We start from the raw sequence: 11,226 nt of genomic DNA on the forward strand, positions 1-11,226 counted from the left end.
AGATTTTCCAAAGGTTTATTTCAATTTTATTATTATATTTTACTAATCAATTTTGAAGCTTGATTTTTATAATATATGAACATAAATTTCTTAGGATTGTCCCTGTGATTGGTCCACTGAACATTTGGGTATTGATTAGATGTTCACTTTAAATGGTTCAAAGGTAGAGCTAAGATACTTTTGGCTGCTTTGCCAGAATAGGGCACTGTTGACCATGATGTTGCCATCAAATTATCAAATTTTCCTTCGTTCTAGATATTATATCATCATAGTAAAGACATGTCCTCCTCAACTTCTGTACTTGAAAACTGGGTTGATGATGATGATGTAATTTCAGGGAAATGATCCCATAAACTAAAGCTCTGCATACTGCTTGAAGATATTTTCTGAATATCTTTAAGAGTAAGTTACAGATTTTCTTCACTCATATTTTAAATTTCTAATATCTTTAGGCCTTTATTCTCTTTTTTAAAAATTACATTTATGGGGCGCCTGGGTGGCACAGCGGTTAAGCATCTGCCTTCGGCTCAGGGCGTGATCCCGGTGTTATGGGATCGAGCCCCACATCAGGCTCTTCCGCTATGAGCCTGCTTCTTCCTCTCCCACTGCCCCTGCTTGTGTTCCCTCTCTCGCTTGCTGTCTCTATCTCTGTCGAATAAATAAATAAAATCTTAAAAAAAAAATTACATTTATGTATTTTAGAGAGAGAAAGAGAGGTGGTGGAGGGGCAGAGGGAGAGGGAGAGAATCTCAAGCAGGATGCCCACTGAGTGTGGAGCCCGACACAGGCCTTGATTCCACAACCCTGAGATCATGACCTGAGCTGAAATCAAGAGTCGGGCTCAACCAACTGAGCCACCCAGGCACCCCTAGGCCTTGATTCTCATTCAAATTATTACCTAGTCACCAAAAATCTCTAAAAGTCTGTCCATCATTTTTTTTTAATTAAACTACTTGAGAGTTCTTAGTTATTATTTTGGAAAACAAAATTGTTTCAATCATTATTTCACTTTAGTTATAAATCTAAATGTGTATTTAAACTACCAATAAAATTTCAACGTATAAAGAACCTAAGGAGACATTTTCATTCCAGTTACAACTAGAATGCTCACCTACATTCAAAAGTGAATATTAATGTATTAACAACATTGCAATAACAAGCCTCATTCATACTGCTGACATTGATACTCTGATTGGAGACAATGGTTACTTATGCAATCCCACGTTCATGATGGCGTACAAGTTCAGAGAGGCCAGAAATGATGTTGAAGTAGTCATATGACTACTTGGGTTTCCAGAGGCTGAGACCAAAGCCAGAGCCAAATGGCAGATTCGGGCCAAACAGAAGGCTGAGGCCAATGGGTCCCACCCTAATAAAGAGATTAAATGCAAGGAACAGGAGATAAGCCTTCTGGATAATTCTCAGGGCAGGAAAGAGGCAACATTTACCCTCAGCTGACTCAAAGAAAATGACTGCAGTTTATCACCCCACTTCCCATTTAATTTCCTGACAGAGAATTGATAAAACCAGAAAAGGGGAAGCAACTCAAGAGATAAGATGGCACCCTCCACAAACACCTCCTCTTGGTTGAGCTAACCCACAGGGCACACCACACACCTCACATGTCTCAGCACGGCTCATGGCACACACACCTAACACTTGATAGTTATCAAACTACTCAGACGCGCAGTTGTCAGGGGCCACATTTAAGGATAGAAAAGACCTAGGAACATCCCAAAAGAAGGCTTTGTGGTTTGCTTACATGAACTTAGAGGTTATTGTTATCTGTATCCAGACAACAGAAATTCAGAATGTTATTATCAGGTTGATGTTTGTGGAGTCTGACGAGTCCTTGCCTCTATACTTTGGCTCCCTCTTAGCCACCAATTATTACCAACTCTCTTATGACAGACGGGCATAATAACAAGAAAAAAGCAACATTTCCAGAGTGTTTTATCAAACACTAATGAGACTGAGCTTTTACTCAACTGTAAAATAGGATTCTGAGTCTCACTCACATGTAGGTGGTTTTTGGAATAGAAAGTATCGTATTTCTTTTGCCAAAGAAACCTGGATTCCATTGTGTTGGATTTGGATCTGCTAGAGACGGTTCATTGGCTAATAAAATACAGTAATCGTTGGGGGCAAGGAGAGATTAACACACAGTCTGTGTATTCAGAAAACTGTCTTCACTAGAGCACAAAGTAGATGGGTTTCCATTACGAGACAAGTCACACAAAAAGAACACCCTTGACACTTTTTGTTGTTGCTATTGTTTTCTTTTCTTTCATTTTTATTCAGACTTCCAGGTAAGCTTGAAGTTGCTTGATGTAAAATCAGGGAAAGTCAGGCTTAGAGGCTACATTTCTTGGAAAGTATCCCCACTTCTTGCAGTAGCCCCTTCTGTTTTTTAACAGATTTAATTCAAGTTTAACCAGTACAAGTCTCTTAAGAGTGAAGCTTGGGGTAGACCGGGGCGGGGAGGGGGGGTGCAGTAAGCGGTGTCAGTGGCCAGTGGGGGCCTGGCTCAGAATCCACGCTATCATGAGCCTTCTTGAAGCTAGCTGACTCAGTCCTTCCGAGGGTCACCAACTCATCCTGTTTGCCAGGGGACTCCCCCACTTTTAGCACTGAAAAATCCGTCTCAGTCCCAGGCAAACCGGGATGGTTATCATCTAAGGATTTACCTCCCTGGCTTTAAGCTGTACCATACACATCCTGAGAGGAGTTCAAATCACTGTAAACTTTTCGAGTTAAACCTCTGTGCTCTGCAGCCTTTGTCTGTTTACATCACCTACCACAGTATCTTTTTCTACCACCAAGTAGGATTCCCACCTAGTTACCACAAAATCATTAAATGAGGCAAACATCTCTACTCCATTAAACATCTTTATTTTTCCACTTATTTTTTAAGAGGAAAAAAAATCCAAATTCACACAAATGGTCTTGAATTTTTTTAAAGCTCTCATTTTGTTTGGGTGAGAGATTTTTTTTTCTGTGCTTATAAAACTTATTTTGTGGGGGGATAATCATTTATCAAATTGAGTTAGCTTTGTACTTCTCCCTCAGGCTCTGGTCCCCTGCCACGTATTTGAATGTACACAGAAAAACATACACCAAAATCTTCCCAGAAAGAAAGAAATCAAACTGTCCCAAGATTACTGACTAAAGTCATTAATAGTAAATAAAATTTTTTGTAGCTTAATCTGAATTAAGAATCTTATGTTCATATTTCTATGGAGTTAGTAACTGTATTAGGTTCCTACTGATGCTGTAACAAACTGCCACAAAGGTAGTGGCTTAAAACAACACAGATATATTATTTTATAGTTCTGGAGGTCAGAAATCCAAAACGGGTCTTATGGGTTAAAATCAAGGCATTGGCAGGGCTGCATTCCTTCTGGAGGCTCTAGAAGGAATTCACCTGTTGTCTTTTCCAGCCTCATTCCTTGCCTCATGGAATTCCTTGCCTCATTCCATGCCTCCAGCTAGTAATATCGTCACTCTGACCTGTGCTGCTGTTGTCACAAACCTCTTCTAATGGATGCTTCCACAAGTCCTGTCCATTTTTTTAAGGACCCCTGTGAATAAGCTCACCTGGATAATCCAGGACAATCTCCCCATCTCAAAATCCTCAACTTAATCACATCGGCAAAGTCCCTTTTGCCATATAAGGTAACACAGTCACAAGTTTCCGGGTTTAGGACAGTCACCTGGAGTGGGGGGCATTATTCTCCCTCCCACAGTCATTAAGACACCATCTTAGAAAGTTATCATATTTGACACTAATGGGACCGTATCTTTGGGTCTTATTTTCCTGAGTCTGTTGCATAATCCTTCCAAATATTTAGAATCTAATAGTTTGTAAGTAAATTTGAAAAGATATTTGGTGGGGCACCTGGGTGGCTCAGTCGGCTGAGCATCCACCTTCAGTTCAGGTCATGATCCCAGGATCCTGGGATGAAGTCCCACTTCGGGCTCCCTGTTCAGCTGGGAATCTACTTCTCCCTCTCCCTCTCCCCCTCCCCCCTGCTCGTGCTCTCTCTCTCTCTTGTTCTCTCTCTCAAATAACTAAAATTATTTTTTAAAAATCTACTTGGTTACATTGTATGCTAATGTTAGGAAACAAGACAAAACATATGGGGTTCCAATAACTATCATCTCTACAAGCAAGATTACTCCTGTTTCAAGTTGACCCCCACAATCCTTATTATCCCTTACTGTTGGGACAGCAGGCAACAGAACCATAAAAACAATCCCATATAACATTACACAATGATTTAGAGCAAACAAAATGACTTCACAGCATTTAAAGGCCACATAATGAAATAGTTAAGAGCAAAGATTCTGAAATCAGACAAACATGGACTCAAATTCTGACTCTACTGCTGGTATGGGCTCTCAAAGTCTGTTGTACTCCTCAGTGCCTACCTCATGCTTTGTGGGAGACTGATGAAATGAAATCTAGAAAGCATTTAACAGTGTCTTGGCTGTTGCTATTACCATCATAAAGATAATATCATACTTGACACAATAACATTGATCCCCATTTGACATATATAAAAAAAAAAAACACTGCCAAAAAGGTACTAGCTCTAAGGATGCACAACCAGTAAATAATCATATCCCAGCGTCTGGCACACAGGATCCATTCCCAAATACCTTGTTTTCAGTGACAGCAGACCCAGTCCCTACAGGTCAATCTCACAACTGCCCCGAAACCTCTTGAGCTCACNTCTTTCCCTTATCCATCCCCTACTCTCTGTTGTCCTCCAAAGGGTGTGGTCTCCTTGGTCTTTTTTATGTCTGAGACCAAATATCAAATGCGCTGGGATTTCAAAACAGTTACAGAAATAGATCCAGTTCATCTGCAAGAATATCATACTTCCCATTTTCTCCATTTCAATACTGTCATCCACCCCCACACTAAATGCGAGAAGACATTTGCAGAGCATATAACTGATAAGGAATTATATCTAGAATACATAAAGAACTCTTAAAATTTAAAGAGGCAAATCACTCAATTAAAAAATGGGTAAAGGACCTGAACAGACATTTCTCCAAAGAAGTACAGATTGGCCAATAAGCACATGAAAAACTCAGTATCATTAATTATGAAAATGCAAACCAAATATATACACAAACATTCATGTGTATATACATATTTAAGTGTGGATAGATTACAGTGCATATTAATTTCTTTCAAGGCTCCTAATGAGATTTTAGGATTTCTTGCTAAAGGGACACTGGGTCGTATAGGATTGAGATCCACTGATCTAGCATGGAGGATTATCTGTGATTGGCACATGGCCTATTACAGAAGAGTCAGGTTGTTTTTCTTCTATATTCTATAACAGCTTCGGTCTCAAGGACTCCACGGGGAAAGAAACAGAAAAATTATAAAATAATTTATTCCTCACTTTTGCTACCAACTTGTTCTTTATTTAGGGGATATGCTGTTTCTGGAGGTATATATAATTATACATTTGGACTAAATGTATCTGTCATTGTTATACAATGATGTATTTCACAATGTCTATGTGCCAGATAAGTGAATCTTACATCTTTAAATGCCTGAACATTTCATTTAAACATTTTTTTCCATTAAAGATATTCCTGAACAAAGAACACAGCTTCATCTGATGAGCCTTTTGTGGCTCACGACCATTGTAACAAACACCATTCTCACTGTGTAATAACCAAACAGTGCCCTCAGGTGCACCGAGGTCAGCCACTGAAAGCCTCTCAAATAAATGGTCCCAGGCTGGTGAGCTTTTTGGAGTTCTTGACTCTGCCTTTCACAGGGACTTGTTTTTATGGGCTATTAATTTATTAGTGCTCTTCCTGTTGGTGGCTTCAGGCAGTGCCTCCCACCTTTAATTCGCTGCATTCACACAAACATTTAATGCCCACATTACCAGTGACGGAACATTTTTCACCTCTTGGAACCTAGCACTAAGGCCAGTCTTTTCAATTCCAAGTTTCAAAGCCTACTAGCTTAAGGGGGGGAGATAGGGGATAATGAACATTTATTATCAGGCTGTGGGGACAAAAGCGAACCAAGGAGGCAGAAGCAGGAAACAGAAATTCAGCAGAAACCAAAGAGGCTATTTTCTTAGTCACTCTCACCTCCGTGTCCCTTTGCCCACCTGTTTCATTCTTTTGTTTCTGAAGACTCCCCTGCTGGGCTTCTCCATGGACATGACTGCTACAACCAGAGGGTAAGATCAACTCAGTTCTAGTCATTTGCAGAGAACAAAGGGCTGCTTCTCTCCCAGTGCCACAGTACCAGAGGAGAGAATCTGATTGGCCCTTTTGGGTTAGGTTCCTTGTGTAGCCCGATCGATAAGGTCACATAGTATAAACATGGCCGCTGGGGCCACCTCTATGAGGGAGAGCAGTTTTTCGAGGAAGAGTGTTGTGATAAACTGGCTTAGTGTACAACGAAGGAACCAGATGATCCAGATGTTAGAACTTAATCTAAATTAAAAATAAGCTCTGTGAGGGCACCTGGGTGGTACAGTTGGTTAAGCACCCTACTCTTGGTTTCAGCTCTGGATGTGATCTCAGGGTCATGAGATCAAGCCCTGTGTCAACTCCACGCCCAGCACGGAGTCTGCTTGAGATTCTCTCTCCTTCTCCTTCTGCCCCTCCCACTCGTGTCCACTCACTCTCTCTAAAATAAATGAATAAATCTCAGAAGGAAGGAAGGAAGGAAGGAAGGAAGGAAGGAAGGAAGGAAGGAAGGAAGGAGAAAGGGAGAAAGAAAGAAAAGTTCAGCTCTGTGTAAGTGTCTGAGGTGCTCCCCTCTGAAGAAAGAACATGAGGTTTGGCCCCATTATTGTGTACACATATTGTTTTTTTCTGAGGCCTTGATTATCTACTCCATTTTTCTTTTTCTTTTTTAATTTGATACAATTCACACACCATAAAAGCCATCCTTTTGAAATGTACGGGTCGGTGAGATTTAGGATAGTCACAAGGATTCTGCAACTATCACCATTATGTAATTTCCAGAACATTTCCTCACCCCAGACAGAAACCTCGTACTCATTAGTAGTCAATCCCCCAGCCCTAGGCAACAACTAACCGACTTTCTGTCTCTATGGATTTTCCTATTCTGGACATTTCATATAAACAGAATTATATAATATGTGGCCTTTTGTACCCAGCTTCTTTTGCTTAGCATCATGTTCTCAAGATTTGTGCACACTGCAGTATGTATCCGTGTTTCCTGCCGTTTTATGGCTGAGTAATATTCCATTGTCTGGACATACCACATTTGTTTTTCCATTCATCAGCTGATAGACATTTAGGTGATCTCCATGTGTTGGCTATTATGAACGATGTTGTGAACATTCACACACAAGTTTTTGCATGAACACAGCTTTTCAATTCTCTTGGGCGTATGGTACACCCAGGAATGGAATTGCTAGGTCACATGGGGATTGTTTAACATTTCGAGGAACTGCCAAACTGTTTTCCGAAGGGGCTGCACCATCTTACTTTCCCAGCAGTGTAAGAGTCTCCCAGTTTCTCCACAGTCTTGCCATCTTTTTGACTGTCCTTTGTTTTCATCATAGCCGCGCTAGCAGATGAAGGGGTATCTCACCGTGACCTTGGTGCACGTCGCCCTAGAGAGTGATACTGAACATCTTTTTATGCTCTTATTGACCATTTGTGTATCTTCTTTGAAGAAATGCTATTCAAATCTTTTGCCCATTTTAAATTGGGTTGTCATTTTACTGATTAGTTAGAAGAGTTAAAGAACTCTTTGTGCACCCGGCTGGCTCAGCTGGTAGAGCATGCGACTCTCAATCTCAGGGTCATGAGTTCAAGCCCCACATTGGGTGCAGAGCCTACTTAAAAACAATAAAATAAAAAGACTTAAAGACTCTTACTTAGGGTATTTAAGATACTAAACCCTTACCAGATACATGATTTGTAAGTATTTTTCACATACTGTGGATCGCCTTTTCATTTTCTTGATGAAGCACAGAAGTTTTAAATTTTATCTATTTTTCGTTTTGTCACCCACCCGTGCTTTTGATATCATGTCTAAAAAACCACTGCCTAATCCAAAGTCACAACGATTTACACTTATGTTTTCATCTGAGTCTTACAGTTTTGCTCTTACACTTGGGTGTTCGATCCATTTTGAGTTAATTTTTATATACAGTAAGACACAGGGGTCCAACTTCATCATATGCATGTGGATATCCAGTTGTTTCAACCCCATTTATTGAAAAGACTATTCTTTCCTCATTGAATTATCTCGGCACCTTTACTGAAAATCTCATTTTTTAAAAACTACATTCCCATGGTTGTTCAGTAACTGACTACACTCAGTCAAGCATATGACAAATATGCAACTGAATGTGATTAAGATGGAGGTATATGGGGTAACAGGGTGACGGGTATTTAAGAGGGCACGTGTGGTGATGGGCACTGGGTGTTATATGCAACTAACGAATTACTGAACACTACATCAAAAACTAATGATGTATTGTATGTTGACTAATGAACATAATGAAAAAAAATCCATACAGCAGCTTTGTAAGATAAAAAATAATAAAATAAAGATTTTATTTATTTATTTGAGAGAGAACACATGAGCATGAGCAGGGAGAATGGCAGAGGGAGAGGGAGAAGCAGGCTCCCCGCTGAGCAGGGAGCCCAGAGTGGGGCTCCATCCCAGGACCCCAAGATCATGACTTGAGCTGAAAGCAGACACTTAATCGCCTGAACCACCCAGATGCCCCTAAAGGAAATTATTCAGTGAGTATAACAAAAATCAGAAATAACAAAAAATAATTGGCAGCAATTTTTCTTCCTTAATGGGACTTAAAGTAGGGAAGCTAACTCTGTAGGGAAAGTCTGGGACTCCCACTTTTTGCTTTATCCAGTTCTGTATTGCTTGAATTTGTTACAAAGAACCTGTTTTACTTTACTAATTAAGATGGTCTTTTAATCTTTATAAACAATTGTTTAACTTAAAAAAAAAAAAGATGTAGGTATATGAAAAGTCCTAGCTGTAATCAGCATTTACTTTCACTTTACACAAACTAAGATTATTCTGGCTAGTACCTGGATATATTCACATCTTGACTGTGGTGATGGTTCCACGGCCATGTGTGTATATATGTATATGTCAAACTTGTAAAATTGTACACTTTAAATATGTGCAGTTTTTTTATATGTCAATTATACCTTAAGAAAGCTGTTTTTAAAAACAGATAAAGTAAGGGCAAGAATACAAAATGAAATAACTTTCTTTTCCTAACCATTTTTCAAAATCGGCTTCTCTCATTGGTCCTAAGGATATAATATCATCTAGTAACTTAGGTAAACTTACACATTATACGTAAACTTATACATACAAACACCCACCTTGTTCCAAAACACAAGCAACCCATTTTTTTAAAGATTTTATTTTTAAGTAATCTCTACACTCAACATGGGACTTGAACTGACAACCCCAAGATCCAGAGTCGCATGCTTACCGACTGAGCCAGCCAAGTGCCCCTAAAACACACGCAAATCATTTAAATTCAAGACTTGTAAGGCTGGGACCATCTCATTACTGTAAGATAAATATTAACAAGAGCTGGAACTGAGTTTGGCTCTGAAGGAAGCATTTTTAAATCCCTTTCCAATGAGAATTTAGCAGCTATATATTCCTTTTCCACACAGAATTTAAGCCCTCCCAACTGCACCAAGCTCAATTTTGGCTGAGACTTCACCTGCCTGTTCACCCTCCTATCTCTAGCATCGAGAATACTGCCAAGCACACAACAGGCACTCTGTCAAATGAATGAATAAAATCCCACTTAAACTTAATCACCACCTTTTCCTAGGACCATTTTGGACTGAAGCAGGTGGCAGCTCTATTCTTCCTTTTAACTCAACAATTCCATCTCTAGAGATAGATGCTGTCTATTTCCTTCAAATTTTCTTATTATTCACTTTTTTTATCTGGAAAAACAATGTGGTGTGGCTTAGGAACCTCACATCCAGGAAATGAACTAAAATATTTTATCAAAGATTATGCATAGGATCCACAAACTAGAAGCAATCAGATGAGAACGGTTAGGAAAATCATGGCATACCCTCTGGAAGAAACAGTCCATTTATTAAAAATGATCATTATGACAAGTCTGCAATAACATAGAAAACACGAGGAGTATGAACCAGGGGGGGAAAAATCATCATTGCCTGTGATTTACAAACTAAAATTTTATACACATCTACCTGTGAGAATTTATACTCCATGAAGGCAGGCTCTCTGGGCTTGTTCTGTTCACTGAACAGTGCCTGGCATATTGATGGTGCTTATTAATACTTGTTGAATGCATTAATGAAACTTAATATAAAATATATCTTTGAAAACATACCTGAAAGGGAATGAACAAACGTGGAAAATTACGTTCGAGGAGTGGAATTGTGGGTGTGTCCTCCACTTCTCTTTATTTTCCAATTCTCCCTGAAGTTGTGATAAAACTTTCTCAGTTAAAAGGATGGCCACAGAACACCCTCCCCCCCCCCCCCCCCCCCCCCCGCTCTGGTTCAGTATGTTTCTTCCCTCGTCCCGTAACTAAGGAAGCATATGAATTGGAGTAGGGGTGTGGCCTGGCTTCAATTCCAAGAGCGCCACGGTATAGGGTGTGTGACTCCAGCCAAGGGCTCCTAGGGTACCTGACATTTAGGTTCTTCCTCCAGAGGTTGAGAAAGCACAAGTTGGGACCTCCCGAGGGGCTGCTCTTTCTCCTAATCTGCCCCCGTCCCCCACAGGTCAGTCGTACCTCCCAGACCACCTAAAGGAGGAGCTCAGTAGCCCCCCCCCACCTCAGCCCCCCGATGGGTAACTCATTCCCAAGGGAGAGGTTACTCTCCACGACGGCTCTATCTCCACTAAGACGGTCATTCGTTCTCCCCGGCCCTTCAGAGGGTCATTCGTTCCCAGAGAGGAGCTCACCCCTTCCTGGTAGAGCCAATGCCACTTTGCGGGGCTCGCTCGTTCTCCCCAGCCCTACTGGCAGGGTCACCTGTCCTCAAGGGAGAGCTCACCCCCTCCCCATGGGTCCCACTCTCCCGACAGAGCCGCCCGTACCCGACGGGAACTCCGCCGTCGCCCGGCCCCCGACCCGAGGCTCAGCGCCGCCTCCTTCCGGGCCCTCCCACGCGAGTAGCTGCGCCGCGGGCCGCCTGGGCGGGGCTCCCGGGCGC

At 41.0% G+C, this 11,226-nt stretch overlaps 1 protein-coding gene across 3 annotated transcripts in view; it reads right to left on the reverse strand.

Moving 5' to 3' along the window:
* The window catches only part of IFT81 (intraflagellar transport 81), a 180,441-nt gene that overhangs the window by 169,093 nt on the left and 122 nt on the right, over positions 1-11,226 (reverse strand). Inside the window, exons 1-2 of one of the 3 annotated variants that reach the window (XM_008688868.2) lie at positions 11,111-11,206; positions 10,395-10,483 (exon numbers count right to left, since the gene is read on the reverse strand). The gene's annotated coding sequence lies outside the window, so the exon portion shown is untranslated. The other 2 variants (XM_008688866.2, XM_040619945.1) reach the window with 2 other exon arrangements.

The sequence above is a fragment of the Ursus maritimus genome, unplaced genomic scaffold, assembly GCF_017311325.1.
Source record: "Ursus maritimus isolate PB19 unplaced genomic scaffold, ASM1731132v1 scaffold_33, whole genome shotgun sequence".
NCBI classification, from domain to species: Eukaryota; Metazoa; Chordata; class Mammalia; order Carnivora; family Ursidae; genus Ursus; species Ursus maritimus.